General features: G+C 36.7%; 1 protein-coding gene across 2 annotated transcripts in view; it reads right to left on the bottom strand.

Annotated features, from left to right (window-relative positions):
• FGF14 (fibroblast growth factor 14) overlaps nt 1-24,589 on the bottom strand; it is a 378,427-nt gene that overhangs the window by 156,665 nt on the left and 197,173 nt on the right. Inside the window, exon 2 of one of the 2 annotated variants that reach the window (XM_064712086.1) lies at nt 2,796-2,835. The exons of the other annotated variant lie outside the window; for it this stretch is intronic. The gene's annotated coding sequence lies outside the window, so the exon portion shown is untranslated. The remainder of the gene's footprint in view (nt 1-2,795; nt 2,836-24,589) is intronic. 2 annotated transcript variants of the gene reach the window in all.

The following is a 24,589-nucleotide window of genomic DNA, read 5'->3' as shown; positions in this document are numbered from 1 at the left end:
AATTAACTTCTTTTTCCAAATGCCAATGATACAAAGCCTCTAGATCTTAATTAGTTCTTTATCATCTTATTTCATATTTTTCCACAATATACAGTTATTATTTAATTGAAAGTTACACTGGGGATTCATTTTCCATCATGATGGAGTAGGTTTGCTCGTGTTGACAATGTCAACTTTTCTGGGAAGAATCTCTCTGCTGAAAGTCTGAATTTCCTTGTATTGGGTTGGTGTGGCCAGGTTTTAGTAGCTGGGAAGCACAGGGGTGGCATCTTTAAGGAGCTGCCAGAAGTTTTCCTCATGTCTAGCAGAGCCAATGCCAGCTGGCTCCAGGATGGTCCCACTGCTGGCCAAGGCTGAGCCCATCAGGAATGACAGCATTGCCTCAGTGATAAAATATTTAAGAAGGGAAAAAAAGTATTGTGCAGATGTAATTGCTCTCTGAGACGAGAGAAGGAGAGGAACAGCCCTGCAAACCCCAAGGTCAGTGAAGAAGGAAAGAGAGGAGGTGCTCCAGGTGCTGGAGCTGAGATTCCCCTGCAGCCCATGGTGAACACCATGGTGAGTCAGCTGTGATCCTGCTCATGGCTGTAAATGGGAGTGCAGAAATCCACCTGCAGCCTCTGGGGGAGCCCACACCGTAGCAGGTGGATGCCTGAGACGAGGCTGTGAAATCATGAGAAGCCCACGCTGGAGCAGGGTCCCATCTGGGACCTGCAGATCCATGGAGAGAGGAGCCCACGTTGGAACAAGTTTCCTGCTAGGACTTGTGATTCCGTGCCCCATGATGGGGCAGCCTTTTCCTGAAAGACTGCACCCTATGGAAGAGTGATCCACATTAGAGCAGTTCATGGAGAACTGTTGGTTGTGGGATGAAGTTGTGTTGAGGAAGTTTGTGGAGAATGGCTTCTTGTGGGAGGAATCCCAGGCTGGAGCAGGGTAAGGACTCCCCTCTCTGAGCAGTGGCAGGTACAACGTGTGATGAACTGACCATAACTCCCATTCCCCATCTCCCTGCACTGACGCAGGGTAGGAGATAGAGCTGGGAAGAACGGAGGGTTGGGAGGAAGGTGACTTTTAGGATTTCTTTTACTTTTCGTTATCCTGCTCTGATTTTGTTAGTAATAAATTCAATTAATATCTCCAAGTCTGTTTTGCCTGTGATGGTATTTGGGGAGTGATGTCTCCTGGTTCTAAACTCAACCCATGAATCTCTCATAATACTTTCTCTCTCCTGTCCAGTCGTGGAGGGGAGTGACTGAGAGGGTTCGGTGGGTGCCCAGTATCCATCCAGGGTCAACCCACTACATTCCTCTTTAATGGACCAAGTAGAGAGACATCACACAAAATCCCTTTATTTCTATTTTCACAGTAGAAAGAAAAGAATTATCTTGATCACAGGTGTTGGGTCAGGCCATAAACAATAACATGCTGGGAATTAAAGTAATCCACTATAACATGTTTTTCTCACAGAAAAAAATTTCTGTTTTACTGACTATCAGACAGATAAATTTTTTTTTACCTTTTCCATTTAGTTTTTTGACACACGATCTTGCAGATCAGCTAATGTACAGGATCTGATCCCTTATGTGCTGTTACCAAGAGAAGTGCACTATGCTGTTGAGAATTTACTGTGTTCTGTTCTTGTTTTCAACTGAAATGGAAAAGCTTTCCTATCATCATGGCGAATACAAATGCAGCTCTTGTTTCCTAATTATCACAGCTATTCAGACCTTGAAAATATGACTTGTTTTTGCTGTAGCTGTACTGTGCAGATCTTAGGGGTGTCATAGAAACTAGGAATGATTCACTGAGAAGGCATGCTCCTTCTCAGTCGATAGTGAACCAACAATCCAGAACAACGCAAAGAAAAATTGGTCTAGTGAAGATTGTATCTTCCTTGAAACAAGTTTTTGACACATCATTTGCTTTTCTCTATTCCTTTTGATAACTAAATTCAATACAGCATTTTCCCCATAATTTTTTTTTTGCTACAGCTCTGATGTTTTATGTATCTCTCTGATAAACAACTTGTACCTTTTTAACAAGAGGGAAGAAATTAGAACTTTATTACAGAAAAAATCTCATCAAAGCCTACATCAAATGACAATGACTTTTAAATGCCTTCTGCATTTTTGAGTGAAATGTTAAAACACTACACAACACAGTACTTTTTAAAGTGCAGAAATAGAAACAATACAATTTCTCTGCCTAATAGCAATCTTCCCCTTTGTTTAACAAAAATGATCCATTTACCTCTAAATAATATGTATTATGCCTAGCTGAGTACCATCTCCCTGTGTCATTCAAAGATTCTGCAAATAGAGTTTAAATTTACAACATTTTGATGAAACTTGAACCAGAAAAATCAGGCAGTTCTCTATCATGTCTATAGCATTAGCTTTTCAAAAAGATAGCACAGTCTGTGCATGTAGCTGATCTTAGTTTAAATAGGATGATTACTCTTTCCCCATCACAACTGTTATATCCAAAATCCCCATATGCAGTAGCCTGTTAAATCTCTTTAAAGATACTGGATGACTAGAAGACTTAGAACCTGGTCAGTTTAAGTTCAGCCAATTTGTGTCCAAGAGTAAGCACAGTCTGATTCACTACCTTTGTGTTGCACGTAATATTTCATTGGCATTCTTTCTTAAAACGCTGCAGGCACTTCACTAACAAAATCTGGGAAGATGTGTTTTTAAAAATAGCAGTACAAGGTATCACCATGTGATTGAGAAAATTCTGCTAAGACTGGTAAGTAGGGAGAGACAAAGAAGAAAGGGAAAATTACATACCACTATTTGTGTTTGTTGTAGTCCTCCCTCTTCTTCCACCCTACAAAACAAGATCCCATACAGCAAGCGTTATCTACTCTAGGAAGCAGGAGGCAAAAAGACTGTCAATCACAGGGGTATTACATACAGAAAACTTCCACCCTTTCTCCCCTTTGCAGTCCATAAAAAAAAAATTGTAGAATAAGGAAATATTCTATTATGGAGAAATCATAATATAAAAAGGGGAAAGAGGGAGGAAGGTAGGATGGCAGAAAACAAGACTATGACAAAGACAATTACTAGTACATAATTTAGACCTTCGTAATTTCTGTCTCCTCCCATCCTATAAAACAAGATTCCATACAACAAGCAGAAGTGGCAAGAAATGAAACTGGGAGACAGGATTGTCTAAACTGCCAGCCTGAAGAATTCTTCAATCAAATTACGTCTTAAGCACCAAGTCTTGATCAAATGATCGAATCTCAGCTTTGCATATAACAAATATTGCTACTTCAGTCCTTGGTCTTGAAGACTGAAATGCTTCCAGTGGGCTACTTATGAGCAGGTACATACCAAAGATTTTCTGTACCCAATTGAGTATCTTCATAGCACTGCTTATTTCTAGCATTACTAAAAGCTTTCTTTCTCATGGAATGAAACAGACCTCTTCTTCAAATAAGTGTGATCTAGGTCAGAGGTGATGCAAGGACATCTGATGGCTCTTAAGTGACCAAGGGGTAAAGCAGTTAATGTGTAATGCTGAAAACCGAAGGAGAAAAACACATACAGTTCATCTGGAAGCAGTTAGTTCAGAAAAATAATGAATTTTGACTCCAGCGACTGTTTGTGTAGAAGGAAATTATAGGGCTCAAAGAAACTTTTTTATGTTGAACACTTGGAATATCCATATTATGAAATAAAGTATATCCTTGCTTACTGCCAAGGTTGCATCTTGAATACAGCAGGCACAGAAATTTCTTGAGCATTAAAAAAGAGTTTTTTGATGATCTTACTGGAAAGAGGAATTAACACCCAATCAGAGATTGCTCAATAACAAAATGGTCCTAAAATAAGAGATCTCAACAGATGTAAAACAGTGTCAATTCTTAAAAAAGTAAAGAGAAACTAATGCTGCAACTATAAGACAAATAGGATGTAATTATTACCAGAATTGTAGGTAAGTTCAAGGAGATTGAAAGAATATTTTTTGAAATACATTCATTTCTGCAGCAGGTTATGGCACTGCTTTTATACACATTTAAGTAGGCAACAAAGCCAAGAGAGGAGGAGAGGGAAATTAGATATTCATGCAATCACCGGACAAATATTACAACAGGACAAGCATTAGAAAGGAAGTTTCCTGACATGTTAAATAAATGCATCTTCTAACTGCAAGTTCTGGATCATAAATTACCTGGTTTCAAGAAAATCAGAAACCATTCTTCTATATCACTTCCCATAGGAGTAACAGTTTGTTCACTAAGCCATAGAAACTGGAATATAGTCAAGTCATACATTTGAAATGTTACAGTACTGGGAAGCTTGCAAACTTTAGAGACTGATCTTTTTCTTAAATGACCTTTATAAAAATTTTACCTACACAAGATGCAAAGGTTTGAACATAAAAAATTAAAATTCCTCAGCTCCTTATGAAATCTCCTTTAGAACAATATAATTAAGTCATGTGGGGTAGACAGAGAAAGAGGGAACAGCAGTATGATGGAAGAAGCAAAATCCAATAGAAGACAATATAAGCTGGTTCTTCTCAATAGTAAACCCAACAGAAGAAAACCTTGAGGCTGGCTGAAGATAAAATAACCCAATCTAAAAAAAAGAATTAACTTAGAATCAGAGAAGCTGTGAGAAAACAGAAATGTACTGCCATTCCTGGAGAAAAGAGGAATTAAACTAGAAAGCAAAATAAATTACATATTTGCCTTATGGTAGCTACAAAATAATCTGTAAACTTCTATTTCCATGTAGCAAAGAGAAGATACTTGTTGATGACAGTCAAGAAAACTGAAGAGCTACAGGTCACAAGAGAACAAAAGAAGGCAGCACTACCAGATGATCCACTGGATTAGGGAATACAAGGCAAACTGGGTCCTACAGATGCTCCAAGCAGCTGGCAATTGATACAGCTGCTGCAATACCCAGCAATTTCTGGCTGCCCAAATCTGCCATTTATGTCTGCTTTACCAGAACCAGAACCATCAACCATGCTCAAATGATCTTTTCACAAGGGCAGACAAACAAAGGAAATACCTTTCAACTGAAAACCAGCAGGTTTAAATTTCATGTTAGGAAGAAATTTTTCACCATGAGAGTGGTGAGGTGCTGGGATGAGCTGCCCAGAGCCCAGAGAACTTGTAGATGCCTCATTCCAGGCAGTGTCCAAGGCAAGCAGGATGAGGCTTTGAGTAACCTGGTCTAGCAGACGGTGTTTCTGCCTGTGGCAGGGGTGTTGGAACTAAAGAATCTTTAAGCTCCCTTCCAACCCAAACTATTCTATTACTCTGTGATTCTATGATTATATAGATTGCTATGCAGATCCAGAAAACACAACACCTCTGCCCTGCTACCTACAGATTTTTTTTTTTCCAGAGAAGAAAGGCAGAAATTCAAATAAGGAGTTGGAATGAAACCCAAAGCATGGGGTTGCACTTCTGACTTAATGTCTGTGGAAGCTGTTTTGATCCTACAGGCTTCTGGAGTTCCAGTCAAGTCCTGCTTATACACATCAGCCACTGAAGACAGAAGACAGCAGGCTTGGATTTCCCTTGGGAGTTAAAGCTTTGCTCCTTCAAACACTTCTTATTCAGCAGCAATAATCTTCGTAGACCCAGCAGTCAGACTGCATCATCTTTATATGCAGTTTGCTGTCAGACACACGCTGCCTGTTCAGATTAATTGGAGTAAAGCCTGCCCAGAGTACCCAAGGAGGCCCAAATCTCACAGCACAGAGCTGGTAATATGAGCATAATGCTCTTAGGCCCGTAAACTCTGCACTTAGTCATCCTCATTCCAAATAACACATATGATTTTCTCACCAGCTTGGTTATGCAGCACACAGTGCATTTCTGGACTGTTAATGGCCATGAAGACACAGAGAACACATTAAGAGATGTTGTTCACTTGCGGTGTTGGGAAGACTCTTTGGAATGAAAAGTTAGCCAAAAAAATATATATAAACAATTCCTACAGTGCCAAATTTGTACTTTAGCAAAAATCATCAAAACGTTGATTTCAATTAAACATATTTTAACTTACATGAAATACATAATTTCTTATGTATAATATATATGTAATACATATTTAATATATTAATATATTACTATATGTAATATATATTAATAATACATAATACATAATTTCTTCTTTCTCCATCAGAAAAAATGCTTGATCTTAAGCAGCCTTGCTGAAGTTGCAGAAGTTTCATTGGTTGCAGGCATTTCCTCATACAAAAGATATAACATTGGAAATACCTGCTGAAAAACTGTACTCAAAGTCTGAATTGGCTATTTTTTGGTGCTAAATATCATAACCTAAAGAGTTTTGAAAATTCATCTAGAAATTCGCGAAAAGATTATTTTTTTTTCCCCTCAGAAGAAAACTATCCCATTTGTAAATTCCCCTACCAATCTGCAAAGCAATTGGGTTTTTTGCTAAAGTTACTTTTATCTGTGTAAATCTAATTATTTGAAGAACAGGTCCCACTGGTCTGCATAGCACCAGCCACAATGCTGGATCAGAAGCAGGCAGTACAGACACAAAAAGCAAGGAATCTATTTCTGTAGGAGGGACAGTCTTTTCTAGGTGGGACATGCTCTGTTTAGCAAGTGGTGAATGTGCACAGAATAAAGAGTTTGAAGTGAATGCCTATTTTAAAAAGAGAATGACTAAATAATAAGAACAGTTACAAAAAGACCACCTTTTGGGCAGAGAGATGAAGGACAGTTCATCAGTTATACTGATTGTAAAGAACACCTCAGCTGCCAGAATACTTGGAGGGGGAAGAAATACAAAGGAAAAGACCCAAGGATCATAAAAGGACAAAAAAGAAAAAAAAAAGCTGCTGACAGATCATTTCATGAAAAAAAAAAAAAGCAAAAGCAAAAATTGAAATTTCTCACAAAATCTGAAAAGACACTGTGCTCAGTTATATCTGCAGCCTGAATTTTAGCATAAGCATTACCAGAAGACAAACATCTGAAAATAGCATTCAAATACTGGAACTTCTGTTTTCCTTGATAGTCTATTTGGGAAAGGAGGAGAAAAGATCTTAAAAAGTAGAAAACAAAAAGGAAAAAATTACCGAAAAATTAACCAAGGAATCCTGGAACACTAAGGAGTAGAATGAGGAAATGAGACAGCTCCTACTAACTGACCACTCTGCCAGGATGTCAGTGATATTGGATATTTCTGTGGCAACATGCAGTGCTCACAGATAGAACAATGTGATTTCCACACTACTGCAAGAGACAGGCAACCTGTGACACGTGAGCAAATAATGTTGACAAAAGTTTGAATATGATTTTTTCCCCCTCAGGTATCTTTGAGGCATGTACAAGAAGAGATGCACTTCATGCCTGAGCACCCTGTTGTTTTTTGAAAGCCAAAGCCTTCAGCTCAGAGACCAAGTGTTAAGAGAGGCAGTGGGCTGGTGTAGAGTGCAACTGAATTGTTTCCACCTCCCACTATTCAATTTTCTTTCTGTTTCCTCATTTCAAATTGGTGGAGCTATCTTGCTTGTTGTGAGGAAAGTTATTTGGTGGGCCAAGGTAAGAAGCAACATATGAAAATAAAATTAAGATAAAGTGTGAAAAATAGGACAGAAAATTTATTTGGTTAAGGTTCAGCTATCTCTGAAAGATGAGCATAGAGTTCAATCACCATACAACAGCAGCACTTTAGATGTTGGAAAAACATCTTAGATATTTTTCCTTCTGTAAGAAAGGAAGGCAAAAAAAGGGAGAAAATACATACTAGATGAGAATATGGAGTTTGTTTTTCAGGCCTTTACTTCTATAACAATGTTACTCAGAAAGTAAAAAAATATAAATCTAAAAATACAAATCTACTAAATGTGGATTTATATCAAAGAGACCAGACATTTTTCAGACACATTTTAAATGGGTTTCATGAGACCTTATATTGTGTTTCCCCAGAGTCTTTTCATTTTTTGTTATCTTTACAGTGAAAATAGGGGTTAATACATTCTAGAATGGGATTTAATGTTCAGGTCAGTTAGGCTTGTGTACTCATTAGCTCACTATAAATGCACATATTGGAGCCTACAATGAACTACAGACATTTCTCTTTTTTTTTTTTTTTGAATGGTAACTAACCTCCTCTGGCTCAACAGCCCCCATAGAACAACCAAAGTTACCCTGAATGCACCTAACAGCTCAAAAATTGCAATATAAATAATAATTATTGTCTAGTCACCACAGTTAATCACTCACTGCACTGTGGACAGGCAATGTGTCAAGCAAATACCAGTTGTAAAAATGCAGCCATATAATTAAATGAGTTAATTTCATTTATAAATGAGCACCTTTTGCTCTCCCAAGTTTGCTTCATAAAAAATTAGGGATTGATGATACCATGTTTTTGTTAAAAAAACTATTTTTACATGAAGAAAATTACATACAAGATTGGAAGAAAAGATAGCATGAACTTCTAGGATGTAAGCACTGCAGTTAAATGCAGATCTATGGGACATGGTCATGGGAACCGAAGAAAAACCAGAAAAAAGAATAACACTGTATTGCAACTAAGCTCCATTATATTTTCTACATGTTTACTTGAGATGCTGCTTCAAGGAAGGATGTCATTTCCCAGGTGTATGGAAGCTAGAGCATGACAACCCACTTTGCTTGGTTCTGCAGCACACAGTGCATTTCTGACCTGGTACTAAGCCTTTGTGGTACTACAACAGTACAAGTAACACATCTTAACTTTACAATTTTTATATAGTTTTGCAACACGTCTAACTATACAATCTTTGTGCAAAGTTATTCAGCTGTTGCTCTTTGTCCATTATTTATTTGGAAAGATTACTTGAGTTTTTAATTCCACATCAAGACAGAAACACTTGTAATATTTTGACTTTCTGGCAATATAAACATACATTTTTGTGTGTTTGAGAACATGCAATAAATGATTAGCTTTCCAATGTAAAGCAGTAATCTAAATATGAATCTGATAAAATAATTATAATACCACTCCCAAATTTCAGTGAACCATATGCAATGGTCGTCATGAAATACAAGAGAAAATTTTCTACAGAAAAGATGCAAAAGCTGCTATAAAACAGAAAAGTGGGAACATGGGATGAGAAGATAAAGAACTGCGTGTTGGTTTTACCTGGAAGTCTGAAGTGTTAATGACAAGAAACCTAACCTGGAGGAGAAAATCTTATTCCCAGCTACACAAGCTGAGCCCCCATATGAGCAGAGTGAGGACTTACATTTGGAGGAGAGAAAAGAATTGGAGACAACAGAATAACAGAAAGTGTGTGTGGGTGTATGTGTCTGTGCATGCCTGTGTGTTTCAGGGGGAGACTAACATCAGAAGAAATTAAAATAGAAGACAATTAGCAGATGAGGGAAGCAGGCATTTAAAAGAGCTGAAAATAGATTTTAAGAAACTATAATTAGTCTCAAAAAGAAGAAATACATGAAAGAAACAGCCACACAGTAAGTAGAGAGCAAAGAAATAAATGACACCTCAACACTTTTCTAGAAATCTCAGTTTTCTGTAGGTCTCACTAGCACACTGACTGCCAAAAAGAGTTTTAAAAGCTATAAAAAATACATTTACGTGTTTAGACACACAATTAAATACTGAAGGTTGTAGAACTGCATTTGAATACTGAGGTCTTTCTGCATGCCTCGATGATTCACTCTAATATGTAAGAACTGGGCTGTTTTTTAACTTGTAACCCTTCCCAAGCACCAGAATATGAGTTAAGTTGAGTAATATTAGTTGTAGAAATGTTGATTATGTCCCCTCAGTACATTGCTAGCTTACTTTGTCTTTAAGGTATATTATGTGCTGAAGCAATAAGAACACATTATGTTGGTCTGTAACAGCTTGAATCCAGAGCAGGCATTTTGTCCAGTCTGCAGATCAGACAGCTGTTGAGTGGTACCTAACCTGCATCAGCAATTATTCTTCTGTGTCCAACACAGTGTGCACAATGACAAATGTCTGGTTTGTTTCCTAATCTATTTTTTTTTAATTCTTTGTTCTTCTACTAAAAGAAAACTCAATAATGAGATCAAAAGGAAAGAAAGAAACTCTAAACTCCATGGAAAAGTAACTATTTATGTGTCTTTTGTACATTTTAAAGCCCCTTTTCACACTAAGTATTACTCACACTTTGTAAGTTGTTGTAACTTGCCACATAGACTAACAATTACAGACTAGATTTGTGCACATTCACTTGGTCCTGTTATAGTTCTCCAATAAGTGAATTAATACTGACCTATCTCCTCCACACAATAGTTTGAAAAAAAAAAGCCATTAAGAAATTCTTTGTGGATGATTTTTTGTAATTGCCCAGCTTCCACTCAGGTACCGAAAAAAGATTTTCCAAAATGCTTGGCAACTGACATATTTAGCATATTCCAAAAAAGCTGATGCCTTATTTTGATAGCTATATAAGATTGAAGTATTTTGCCAGTGTTTTAGAAAAAGATAAACTTAGTTTAGAAAACCTAATCTTCTTCCATTGACACCAAAAGTAAATCACCTTAATGTAACTGTAATTAATTTGGACCTGAAAAATATTTCCAGCATGATGTCCAGCTCTGCAAACATGACAAGTGGAAAAATTATAGAGCCTGCTATGCACACTCTTTCACACACTTTGTGAAATAATAAGGAAGGACAGTATAAGACTTAATCAGATTAAGATGCAAAGCAAGAATCTGCTCACCTAAATGTACTCAGAGCTTTCTGAAATTGAAAGTATATTTACCAAGTGAATAAAGCATGAAAGCTCCTAACATGTAAAACAAAAGAATCATCTGGGTTAAATACCTTATTACCCTAGTCTGATGGAAGATTTTAATTTCCTTACCAGATATCCTTCAAAAGAGTATAATTTAATCTGGTTTCATATCCCACTACTGAATATTTCACAGAAAAAGTTTTGAAAGGATTTCCACCTCAAAAAATTTCAAAAGTTTGCAGCAAATAAGGCAAACATGACTGAATTTCACTTCGTATCAGTCAACATGGTAATCACACACATGATAAATTTTCTGCAGCAAAACTACCCTAAGAAAGGCCATCCATATTCTCACAAATGAGCCCCAAGATATATGTGAGCCTCCCTGACCTGTAGCACTGCTCCTGCCAACCTGCACATCGTTAAGCAATGGATAACATCTGTAAATACCCGGGAATGGCAGAGTTCAGCACCCCGATGTGTGTGCAGTTTGTGCTTTCCCTCTTGCTTCTCACACACGGGCATTGCTTCTAGAGCAGGGAACACGAACAAAGAGCCAGGTGATGCGCAGCAGGGTAGGAAATGGGATCTGTCACATCACGAGTGTCTGAAGCCAGCAGTGTCTCCCACTAATCCATCTGTGGAGGTTCCTCAGAGGAACATAGGACAGACATTTTTATGGATGACAGTAATCTCCTTTCTTGATCTCTGCAACAGTTGACAGTCAGGGAGATCCTAGGTCAAACTGTCCAGTCTTCTCTAAATTTCTGCAGCAGACAGATATTCAACTGGCAGGGAAAAAGATCTGCTGAAATGTTCAAATTTCTGATGTTATCCCAAGATCATTGTGGAATATTCTGACTGTGGCAAGGACTCAGAGCTGCATTTAATCCAGTATTATGCGATCACCAGAGACGAAAATTAATCCCTGAACAAAGTAGTTCAAGGGAAGCAGCACTGGGTACTGCAAGGAAGAGGACATGCATTTTGTAGCTGAAGGAGCCAGCAAATTGAAAGAGTTGGAAATTGAAGGGTTCCCTGCAATATCTGCAGGGTTCTTAGCACTTCTCAGGATGAGTTGTTGGGTCTTCAATTTAAAGAAACCTCTGAGAGTCTTAGAGGGTTTAGAAAACAACAGCACTTGCTCTGTTTTGCCATTTTAATCTCAAAAGATGCAACATAACCTGAAAAAAAGAAATTATACCATCCAAAAAAGTAAAACACCTAATTTAATGACATCAACATCTCAGTCTGGAATACTGTAGTTAAAAAACCGTAAATCAAAATTCTTCCATTTTAAAGGTGATTAAAAACATAAATAAATATAAAAATTTTGTAAATAAATACAGATGGACACTTACTTCAATCCGAGCAATTGGGTTGTAGCCAATCAATCTCACACACATCCATTAGAACTAGGAACTTGTTTCTGTAGTGTGAAGACAAACTAAATCCAACACTTAAGGGAAAAGTAATATTGACACTGAAGTACAGCTGAGAGCTTTAGCTAACATCTTAAATGCTAAATCTCACCACCACCACCGCCTGCTGATGCAAAAGGAACCTCTTCTCTACTTACCCATATGCAAGGAGTTATAGTAGGATACAGTAGGCTGAAGGTTCAAATTAAAAATCCTGCATGGATACTCACTATGTATCATCACAGTTAACCCCTAATTATTAGGGAAATCAAGAGGATAAACACCAGAAAATTATGAAAGAATTGCATCTAAATTTAAGGGTTTTAATCATCATATTCAACATCAAAATTTAGGTCAATAAATGAACTGGGGTTTTTTACCAACAGTATTTTGTCTTAATCAATATCTTGCACAACAAGTCACAGTTTCAGGACACTCTCTTTATTTCAGAAGTTTTAAAAATGCAGTGTAAAATACAGTTAAATTATTCTCTTGTAAACTACTATCTTTGGCTCTGGGAAACAGAAAGCTTCCCAGTTCTACCCAGTTAAAAATTTTTCACTGACTTCTACATGAAAATAAGCTTTCCAAATCTTACTGAAATTTTCTCATAATACTAGGAAATTCTTTGAATATATTAAAGAGTTTTACTAAAAAAAAAAAATAAAAAGAGAAAAAGAAGATAAAAGCTATAAAATTTTTCTCTTCCCAGAGAAAATGTCCTTCTTAGCTGGCAGCAGGAAGGGTGACAAATACGCTGTTCCTGGACTGAGACAAGAGGAAATCAGCTGTTATTGACATAGAGGGATGATGCTGCCACACTTCAAGGAGACTGTGTGCAAGAACACCAAACCTTCTGGACATGGTGTCCTCACATGGGACAAACTCAGCCCACTGTGAAACTACCACATGTTAAGTCACTTGAAGCATGTGAATGCAACTTTTCCAGCCTCATAATGCTTCTTATATGGGATTTCTGAAGTAGAACTTCAGCAGCCTGGAAGATAATTTTTTTTTGTTTTTTTTGTTTGTATTTTTGGGGGGTTTTTTGTTTGTGTTTTTGGTGTGTCTTTGTTTTTGTTATTAGTACTTGGGAGAACTTGCTGTATTTGAAGAATTTGACTATTGGCCACGTCTCTCACTATGCCACGTCTCTCACTATGCCAAGCATGGTTTACAGTTCATTGCCAAGGAGCATTTACAAAATACTTTCTTATGTGCATTCACCTTCAGCTTTCATACCTTCTCTCTTTCTCACTTGGGCTCAAATTCATCCTAGCAGGATACTCTAAGAAAATCTAGCCAAATGAAGACTGGAAGTGATAACTCTTCATATTTTCATTTAGAGCACCTCTCAATCCCACTTCTGCAAAATCCCAATTTAAAAAAACCCAAGAGATTGTGTTATTTGTAAAATTCTTCCCAATGATTGAGGTTTAAATAATTATTCCTTCTATGAAGAGGAAAATTACAAGGTATTTATAAAGTTCAAAAGAATACGTAATTTTACTATAAAGGGAATCAATTTACTACAGAGTGAAAGTTGCCCAGGTGTTATAAATTTACTATTATCAGAAGAAAGGGAAGAAAAATATTTAGTTATTCATTCTAGTCAAACCATGTAATAGAAACAAAACATGTCTACAATTATGCTATCCTACTCACATGAAAAATAGAAACCAGGAGAAAGTAGAAGAAATTAAAAATTTCCTTCTCATAAGAACATTTAGTTTATATGCTATAAAGACATAAAATTTGGTCAAATTCCAAAATGCACATTAAGTGTTCATCATCCAAAGTAATCTGAGAGAAAATACACAGGGGTCATGTCTAAAATTATGAGGAGGTAAGAGTTCAAGGGATGCAACCAGTCACATATTTCTGTGCAGAAGCCACAACAAGCAGTACTCCTGAGCACCTTCCAAAATATAAAATTATTAAACACTATTAATCAGGTAAAACTTTGCATCCCTATAAATTCCTTAAAAGGTTTGCCTCCAAAATCCAATATGAATCAACTGCCTTGTAGCTGGGGATATCAGTCTAAAAGCCACCTTCACAGCAAAAAAAAATCTGAGTTCACCTTCGTCCTCCAGAGCTCCAGTAATTTTTTTGTCCACAACTTCTTCATCCTCTTGATGGACCAGGAGTTATCAGAAGGCTTTTCTCTCCCTGCAATTTGCCCTGATAGTACTTAGGGTCAGGTAAAAAAGGAGCAAGAGGCACTAAGAAAACAGAAATCAGACCCATCAGCATCAGCTAAATCTGGGGCCTTGGACACAGCTGTTATGGACATCACTATCAGGATTTTTCCCCTCTGCAGGGATGAAGAGTTAATAGACATGCAGGAATAGCATCCTTGTCAACAAGTATTTGTGATCACGACAAATGCTACCAGATAAATGACATAATAAAACTTTTTAGTCAGTTTTCACTGGATTCTTTGTGATGGGGAGTGGGTATGATTGTTGTAATCCTTGCTGTCTTCATAAACCCTTCTCTTTCATCCTCCCATCCTTTTACAGCTTTTCCATCTTCCTGTTTAAGTTCACCAACTTATTTCTTATTCTCCTTTCTCCCCTCCCACAGATGTGGATTTTTTCTGTCTTTAAATCTCTCCTAGAAACCAGAACTGGGAAGGCAAATCTGAAGATGCCCAGCAAGCTCACTCAAAATAGCAGCACTGACTTGACAACTCTGGTCCACCAAAACACTTCACAAAGGACATTCATGTTCAAGCAAAAATTTGAGTTAAATATCATTGCAAAGACAGCAGATATGCTCTTTGTTTTGGGCTGTAACACTGTGTTGTACCACAAATTGGACCCTAAACATTGGACCCTAAACCCTAAGCCTGAACATTTGTATTGAATATAAAATAAAAAAATAATTTGAGGTTTTATTTTTAAATTAAATTGAGAGTTTATTTACTCTTCCAGTAAACAAGAAATTGATTTTGTGAAAAAAATTAACCCTTCAAAAGTATTTGAAGTATTAAACATTCCTTCAGGATAAAATTACAACAGAATTGGCTGAAGAATATATGAATGCAAATTATGAAGGAGGAAATTAATTGTGGAGAAAAATGCTCCCAACCTTGTAAATATCAGACTAGAGATATTTTGGACCACCTTACTCAGGTGAGTAGTGGAAAAGAAGAAAAAATATCACTATCTGACATGGAAAAAATTAAAAATGGATAGCTGTGCTGCCTGCAATATTAAGAGGGTGAAACTCTACACAAGTTTCTCAGTCATTGTATTCTTAAATTCCTGACAATTATGACCAAACAAAATGATCTTCAGATTTGAGTAAAGCCAAAACAGAAAAATTTTCCAAATAATATAGGAAACATAAAAGGGTGAAAATTTTGTTAGCTTTTTAAGGTGAATGAGAGGGAAGAAAGTGCAGGAAGATAATAAAACCAAAGCTTTTTGTTTTAGTTACTTCTATTCAGCAGGAACCTGAAAAGGCAGGAAGACAATTATACTCTGTAAATAAAGTTTTCATGAGAACACCTTTGGTAAGTATGACAGGTTCTGTGAAACTGCAACCATTATTCATGGCACCCATCTGTTCAGAAACACTTATTAGCTGCAATGTTTCTGGAGAAAGCGACACGTACTGAATTTAAACTGAAGTCCCAATGCCTAAGTAATATCAGAAATTCCCCTGTGCAATTTTTTCTACATTTCTAAGATTCCCCACCTTCAGTTCTGTGACTCAATATTATTATTATTATTATTATCCTTAACATTAAAGTCTGAGACATTTCAAATGCATTCGGGCATTTCAGAAAAGCGCAAGACGCGACTGTTCCCCACAACGAGTGAAGGCACCACTGCACACAGCAGTAAATCACTGTTTGTCCTCCACAGCAAGAGCCTCTTTTATACACCATTCATGTGGGCTTTTGTAACATCATTCAGAAAAGCACTGTAAGCAATATTATAAATTCAGCACTGCCAGCATGGTGCTTACATTTTCACATTAACTGATGCTTTTGTCCCTGATAAGTAGAGATATGGTTTCTGATATCAGATAAACTTGGAAATGCTAAAATAAATGCCCCGTTGATAAAAGGGTTTGGAATAAATCACTCTTATCTGGCCAGGGAAGTGCCAATGATAAATTCCAGAGAACAGAAATTATGATGGGCTGTGCAAAGCACGGGGGCTTTTCTGTGCTCCCTCCAGCCTCCTCTTTGACTGCATCCATCCAGCTCCATACTCCCCCTCGCCTGGTGCCTCTGCTCAGGAAACAGGGAGAAGACCATGTGCAAGGAACAGGAGACTTGCATATCATGATGGAAAAACACAAACCATGTCACGAGCCAAATTTATGCATGTAAACACGCATACCTTTGTCTGCACTGATCTATGGAATTTACTGCCTCTGAATTTTGTCTTGCTACATATACAGTACGAGATCACAAGGAATAGAAATGAAATATCTACTTTAACACTGGAACAAAAATTTATGTATTTAAGGGGATTCATTTTAGTTAATAAAATTTTGGAGCAACCTCAGTACAAGTTATCAAACAGAAATGATTGAGCATTTTTAGGAAAACTATAAAAAGCTTGTTAAAAACACTTGTGACCCTGTTTTTGGTCATGTAATTGAAATATTACTCAGTTTAAAACTTCATTTAAATTTATATGGTGCTGAATGAAGAAAAATTACAGTAATTCAAACTTGCAGCTACTCATCTATATTCAATAATATGTGAAAAAAGTAGAAAGAAGAGAAAGGTCAGAGAGACCAATCTCCCATAGGTTATACAGTCATGCAGGCACTGTGAGAAGCCACAGAAAACACTTTTTAAGCTTTGTAACAAAGACAGATTTTGTTCATGAGAACACAATGCTTAAGATTTTAGACTTAAAAACAAAAATTTAGCTAGTTTCTGGATGTGCCTTTGGAAATTGCAAACTTTTCTGTCAGCTGTTGGCTGATAAAACCAATTTTCAATAAGCAAAGGTTTGGCATTTTTTTCACATTAAGAAATCCCAAAATAATGCCGATGATAAAAATAAGGATTGCACTCCACTGAACATGCTTACAGCTTGGTTCAAAGCCTCGTCTCCACTAACCCACTATGATTCAGGTGAGGTGTGCGCTGGGTAAAGCCACCCACCAAAATGATGAAACAAAGCACACACACTCCATCTCCTCTGTATTGCTTCACCATCTTTTTGTTATTTTCCACACTGTGTCCCACTCAACTTAATGTGGTCCAACAGTAGTATTATTGTTTTATCACTACAACCTAAGTTTTAAATTCTTCTAGGTAATGTTGAATAATAAGCAGAGCTTAGACTAATGGAGTTGTCCAATAAGCTATTCTGTTTTTCTTCTAAATGCACTAGCAAAATAAGAAACTTGTAAAACACCCTAAGGTAGGTAATGATTGTACATTTTCAATTACATTTACAGAATGTTATGGCACAAAAGAGAACTCTGAGAAAGTTTCAATTATCAGGAACAGAAGACATATTATTGATACAACCATAAAACTGCAACAATCCTGATCAATACATAACATTCTTTTTCTGTTAAAAAAGCAATAGAACTCACCAGTACTCCTTTTTATTTACTTACAGTTGAAGAAATTTAATTCGGAAATAAAAACAAGGACCCCACACTACACTCATAAAATTCAGTAAATTGTAAGATCGGCTTTTTTCAGGTTATAGGGTAATATATAATACTTACTGCTGAATCATTTACAAATACAAAATGTATTATTGGCTAGACAGTCCTCATAAAACAATGACCTTTAAAAATATATCAGAAATAAAGAAAAAACTATAACATATAAAGAAAAAATGTAATTTACTTTGCACAATCTGTCTTCTTCCTCTATACAGATTAATTAATAGAAATTCTTTCAATCTAACTCATGCATTATTGGATTAACTTGTATGCAAGTAATTATATCTGCTTAACTTCACAAATTTTCAAGGTAAATCCAGTGCACTACAGTTATTTATTTCCATAATGCTTCATTCTTTTTTTTTTTTACTTCATCTTGTGCTAAAATAAGAAATTATTATAAGGCAATATACTGAGACAAGAAATCCAATTGCTATTTGACTGCGGAGATATATCCTATTTGAAGACCTGAAACCATGCATCACTAATTGCCACAAAAAGTTTTTCCTCCTGTTAACAAGAGAAAAATTAATGAGCTAGAGGAGCACTATCTGAAACAAGAATAATGTGAAGAACATCACGAAGGGCATGAAATTGGAAGGCATAAGGCCCAGAGTTCCAGTCTCGGTTTTTCATTCCTTACAAATGATATGCAATTTTTAGGACTTGCAAAGGAAAGGCATGATAGGTTTGGGATGGGTAGGAAAAGAATCCTGCAGCTTTATAGAGATAAATCAGGTGAATACAAATATGATCAGATTCCAGACAGGTAGCAAATAATGGAAGCAACATTTTTTGTTGTTATCTCTTCATTTCATCTAATTAAAACTTGGAAGAGGATGCTGAAGAAAATGGAAAAAAGGCAATAACGTGAAAAGACCAAAATGGAAATTGTATGTGATTCATTTGGTTGTTTATTTTTTCTGGTAAAGAAGAACAGTTATTACCTAAGTGGGGGGTAAGACAGAGACTAACATTTTTCAAGACCTGGATTTAGTCTATCCTTTAGATGATATTAATTTAAAGGCTTTCTGCAGTTCAGATGCTGAACTGCATCTAATACTGCCAGGAATTTCTTTTATTCACATGCATGTTCTTCTTTCATTACCTTAGCTTCTCTTTCACAAGTGCTAGGACAATTTAAATTTCCCAGTTGGATAACTTACTGAATTTGTTATAATAACCTGCATGAGTAAAAAAAAAAAAGAATGAACAGGCCAAAATGAATATGACCTTCTTTTAATAGTTCTTATATTTAATTCCAACTGCAAATGTCAAGGTTTTCATGAAACAACTTCAGAAAGAAAAACTGTTTATAGGGGAAGGAATAGCTGTGAAGATGACTATGTCAGATTTTGGCTTCTTTGTCCTTTCTCTAAAGGTTACATATATCAGATTTGATGTTAAAATCAGTAAAGGGAGATGATGGGGAATGAAAAAAATAATTAATAAAAACTTAAATGTTTATTTACCATAAATTGATTAGCAAAACACTAGTCTGTTATGCCAACTTTCCACTCCTTATTTATGTTTATTTAAACTATTTTAGGTCCTGTTCAGAATCTTAATAGAAATTAGGAGTTTTCTCCTACTACCTCTTTATTTCACTTAGTGGTCTAAAAGCAGCCTATCAGCAATTTCTCCATGAAGTGATGAAGTGGAGTGATATTGTCTTTTTAAAACTTAATTTGAAAAAACACAGAGATATGGAGCAGATGTCAAAAGATGTCAAAATAATCATTTGCCAAATCTAAATATTTGGCTGGAATGTATTTTTCACTTTTCACAAGAATGGATTTTTTTTTTAATGGGAAGTGGAAAGAAAATAAAATAGGGGTAAAAGGCAGCCTGGAGAATATTAAAATCGCATCCCCAGCAAGTGCAACACTTGGTATATGGAGACCCCATATAAAATCTACTTGATGCAAAACCTTTTCACCTTGGTCTCCATACCCCAGTGAATTTTGATTACCAGGCTTTTTTTGGTCCAATGACTAAATATAGTAAAATGGCAAACAAATTGCAGTTAGGTCTGAACTGGATGATTAGCTATTCTGAGACATACGCACGTGCATGTTAGCTCATCTCCAGTCATTCAGCTTGCTGCAGAACAGAATGAATTTAAATTCTGACATGTCCTATGGACAGGGAATCCACCCCTCCCAACTGTTCCTGCATACCATTATACTTCAAAGGATTTTACACCAAGGATGATCAGAGGACTGGGAAGCCTGCCATATGAGGAAAGGCTGAGAGAGCTGGGGTTGCTCAGCCTGGAGAAAGGAATGCTTAGGGGAGACCTCATTACCATGTTCCATTATTTAAAGGATGACTAAAAGGAAGGTGGAGACTCCCTTTTTGCACATGGAAAAGCTGAGGTGGAATAGGTACAATTTACCCCTGAGGAGATTCCAATTGGATGGAAGAAGAACATTTTTGACATTGGAACATTTTCCCTAGAAAAGTGGTGGATTCCCCAGAATTGAGCACTTTTAAGATTTGCCTGGACAGGGTCTCCTGGGCCATCTTGTCTAGATTGTGCCCTCACCAAGAAATTTGGAACAGATTATCTGTAAGGTTCCTTCTAACCTGCTATTCTATGATACTATGAGATATTTTCTTTTACAGAGTGGCATTAAAAATGCCACAAATCATCCAATGGACAACAAAAAAAACCCCATCTTCTTTTAAGTGTATTCACTTAAAATTCACTTAAACATACATCCTACTTCTTAACATTTTAATTTTCAACAAAAAAATGTAATTAAAATTATTGTAAAATAAGTAGGATGACTTTATTTAACAAAAGTCAAAGTATGATTCATCACACAAAATTGTTTCCCATAGCAACTGCTGAAAAAAACTGTTATTATTCATGCACTCTCATACATACATGTAGAACTATAAAAGTAAAGCAAATATTTTATTTTTTCCTAATGGTGCAGTCAAAAATTTAGATCCCATGCAAGGAAAATAAAATTTAGGAAGATTTTCTTGGAATGGATAGCTAGTTTTCTTCTTCTGGGGAGAGGGGAGGGTAGAGGTCAGGTTGGGTGGGGGTGGTGGAATATGACGATGCTTGTATTTTTTCTTTTAAAGAAAATGCATCAGTCAGATCCAGGAAACTGCTGATACAGGAAAGGGAAAAAAAATCCCCAAACTCACACATTGGTTGCTTCCATCAGCATAACACATTCTGGATTTTAGGTAACAGTTCAGAATAGATTCTGTTGAAAAATATTGGGAAAAGCCAGAAAAAAACCCTAGCATTTTAATTGTTTTACCTAGAAGTGTTGCACAAACTAGGATCAGAATTGAGAGCAATACTGCTGTCACTGGGGAGGATAAGACTTTTCTGTAAACTCACAAGTGCCACAGAGAACATATAAAGAGAGCAAGTGCATGAGAACTCTGACACTGGGGAAGCTGTGAGAGAACAGGCATGAAAGAAATAAAATCTCAGAGTCAAGCTCTTTGTCACTGAATGCTGTAGATGAATCAAGGCATCAATAGACTTGAAAATTGATTTGACCAGCTCTTGGACAAAATTTCTGAGTCAAATTAATAAAAGTACACTGCCTCTGACTCAGGACACACCTAAACTTCTTGTTAGTGGAAAACTACGTTCTAGAAAAAGCACTCCTACTTGCTCACCCTGTTCTTACTGTTTTCTAGCTATCTATTATTGGATTATGGCAAACAGAGTTGGTTGGACCTTTGTATTGAACAAGTAAATTTGAGCATGCTGCATACTGCTGCCTACATACCTGCCTTTAGAGCACCATATCAATATAATCAAGATAATCAATCCCAAACAGTAAATTCCCATCTGGGAAAAAAAAAATGAGCACGACTCTGGTCTATGCTATATGGCATGAGCCTGGGTGCCATGTGTGGCAGCAGGGAAGGACAGAAAACCTCAGCCCGCCTCTCCCTCCTGCTCTCAGCACAAGTCTGAACGAGGAAGCACGAGGAGCACACACAAAGGACAATCATGCTCCCACAGTGTGCCAGCAATGAGCATCCTGCAGCTGATCATATGCCAGTACATTTTAAGGTCCATCAGGAGCCTGTTCACAAGATATATTTGCTTTAGAATAGAAAAAGTCAGTGCTGCTTTTAGCAAAACAGATCAAGTCAGCTCAACAGAAATAATCAAATTTTAAAAAACCAAAAAAAACCACCAACCAATCAACCAACCAAAAAAACCCCAACAACCCTGGTCACAAAGAATACAGCACTGGTAAAGCATGAGATGGACAATGCCATGTGTACATCCAATTGGCCAGCATGCTGACCCAAAACCAATACTGGAGGGATTCAAACACTTCCAAATGAGCTTTAGAGAAAGGTCTGCACATGGAGAGATTTGCAGTTCTTCCCAACTGGCTGGCCACAAATGCTTCCCTTCTCTCAAAATAAAAGATAACAAACAAAAACCCCACCAATAACCCTCCCCAAGATGACAAAACCTGGTCAAAATGCAATAAAATGAGGTGCTTGAAATGTGCTATTTTTAAATGAGCAGATTTTATTTGAGGTAGTATTTCTTTAAATCATTTACTGCATGCTAGTAGAAATTTCGATGAATAATGCAGCTTGGTATTAATACTCGAGACACTAAATATGCTTTACAACAATTTGCTTTAAAGAGACATACAAGTTCCAGGAGGTGAGGGTGAAAACTGTGGAAGAAAATCCTAAAATAAAACAAACAGCAGAGGGAGGAAGCAAATGTCTTCAAATAAAATCACCCTATTTTTAAACTAGTCCCATTTTTGTGTCTTTAACATACATATTTCATTTTTCTTCTATAACAGAGAAAAGACAACCATTTTTATCAGTTGTTCACAATTCTAGGCTCAATTTCCCTATGGCATACAGATCATTAGAAAATGTATTACTAATAAATTATCTTTTTCTTCAAGTATATCCTGCCATTAAAATAGAGGGTTAGTGCTTCCTTATAAATACATACTGCTTTATCACCAAAAAACCTGCAACTGGGACAAAAGAAGGCTTTACCATAAAAAATACAATTTTTATTTTTTTTCCTTTGGTCAATTTTTGTAGGGGAGGTCTTACTGTTGGCACTAGATTTTATTATCATTGATTACAAATTTGCACTCTCAGTTGTTTAATTAAAACACGTGATGGTTCTGTATTACTATGATGGGATTCTTCATCAGGAAAAGAAATACAAGAAATTATCAATATTGAAAGCTGGCAACTTTCTTCATTCCCTTGAAAATTTGAAAAATTGTTATGTTTGAATTTAAATATTACAGCTGTTCCTGCAACTCACAATGAGCTGGTATTAGTTATGCCACAGGCTTGTGTAACACAATGAGGTTTCATGAGAAACTCTGCTGCCTGCACAACTCATTCTGCTGGGCAATGAAACACTTTGGTGTCCCTTAGAGGAAGTTTCATGCGACCGTCAGCAGCCAGGACAACAGGTATGTCACTGGAGACAGAGGGCCCTGGGTGCTGCAGGAAGCAGATACTCATGAGGATTTCTGACTGGTACACACAAGTGATTGCAGCTTTCACACTGCACTGGTTCTGCAATATGTCATCAGGAACTCTGTGGCTACTCCTCCTGCTCCTCCATCTCTCTCTGGAAGCTGTGAGCATGTCCCAGAGCCTCACAGACTTGCAGTGAAACTCAAATTGGCTCCTGTGATACAGTGCCCCACTCACTAAATGTGCCTAGCCTGGCAGCTCTGCAGGACTCACTGTTGGTGCTTTTTTGGATGAGTGGTGACCAACCAGTGGTCACCCAAGACCACTTTCCTGAAGCAAGGGTGCCTAGAAATAAATCATGTCATTGAGACACACTAAAGCAGGAGGAGGTCTATGCTGATATCTGCATTGTGCAGCTGGAGACATGACTGCAAGAGACACTGGACGATTTTTACAGGCCACTCCTGACTCAGGTCATCCTGATACAGCAGTGGCAAAAATGGATTTCAGTGCTAAGCAGATGCTATGAATACTAGTTAAAATAAGTAAGAAAAATAAAACAACAAACCAAAAAAACCCCACAAAAATACCAGACTCCATGCCCTCTTGCTATCAATGACCCAAAGGAACCTCCTCAACACTATCAGTTTTTCCCTTACTCATTATACCAGGACTGTCAAATTACTTATTCTCAGTAATGACTTAGGGATTTGAAATGAGAAAACAGCTACAATCTCTTTTTAAAAATTTTATTAGTGAGGAAAAAAACCTCCCTATTCATTCTCTTCTCAGAAAAAATAAGCTTTGACTGAGCTTCAGATTTGGACTTTAAACAGTAAACTGACACAGATATTGGAAAAATTAATTAATTTATTGCTAAACAACACACAAAGGGGAGTTAAATGCTTTTAATTGTTCCCTGAAGCACTTTTCTGCGGATGGAAGGAAGGAAATAGAGATAGCCTATTAATAAGAATAAATAAATATTCTATAAATGGACACAAGTAAGGAGAAGTATCTTTACCTTCTTTTTCCCTATTTCACATCAAGATCATATTAATCACATTATAATCTCCAGTAACTATGCACAAGATTGTACTCTAATCCATAATTTTCAAACACATTTACCACCAACATTTTCATTATCCCTCCCAGATATTTATACTCCCTAAAGCACAGTATTTTTAAGATTGTTACAGATTTAAAATGTTTCAGAATATTTAAACAACTCCCTATTCCCTTCACATCCTGATGGAAATCTCTGTTTTGAGTAGAAAAACAGCATAATTTACAACATGAACATCATCATC

This window comes from Zonotrichia leucophrys, chromosome 1 (assembly GCF_028769735.1).
Source record: "Zonotrichia leucophrys gambelii isolate GWCS_2022_RI chromosome 1, RI_Zleu_2.0, whole genome shotgun sequence".
In the NCBI taxonomy this organism is placed as follows: domain Eukaryota; kingdom Metazoa; phylum Chordata; class Aves; order Passeriformes; family Passerellidae; genus Zonotrichia; species Zonotrichia leucophrys.
Note: the sequence above shows the minus strand (reverse complement) of the source record. Positions and strands in the feature narration are given on the sequence as shown.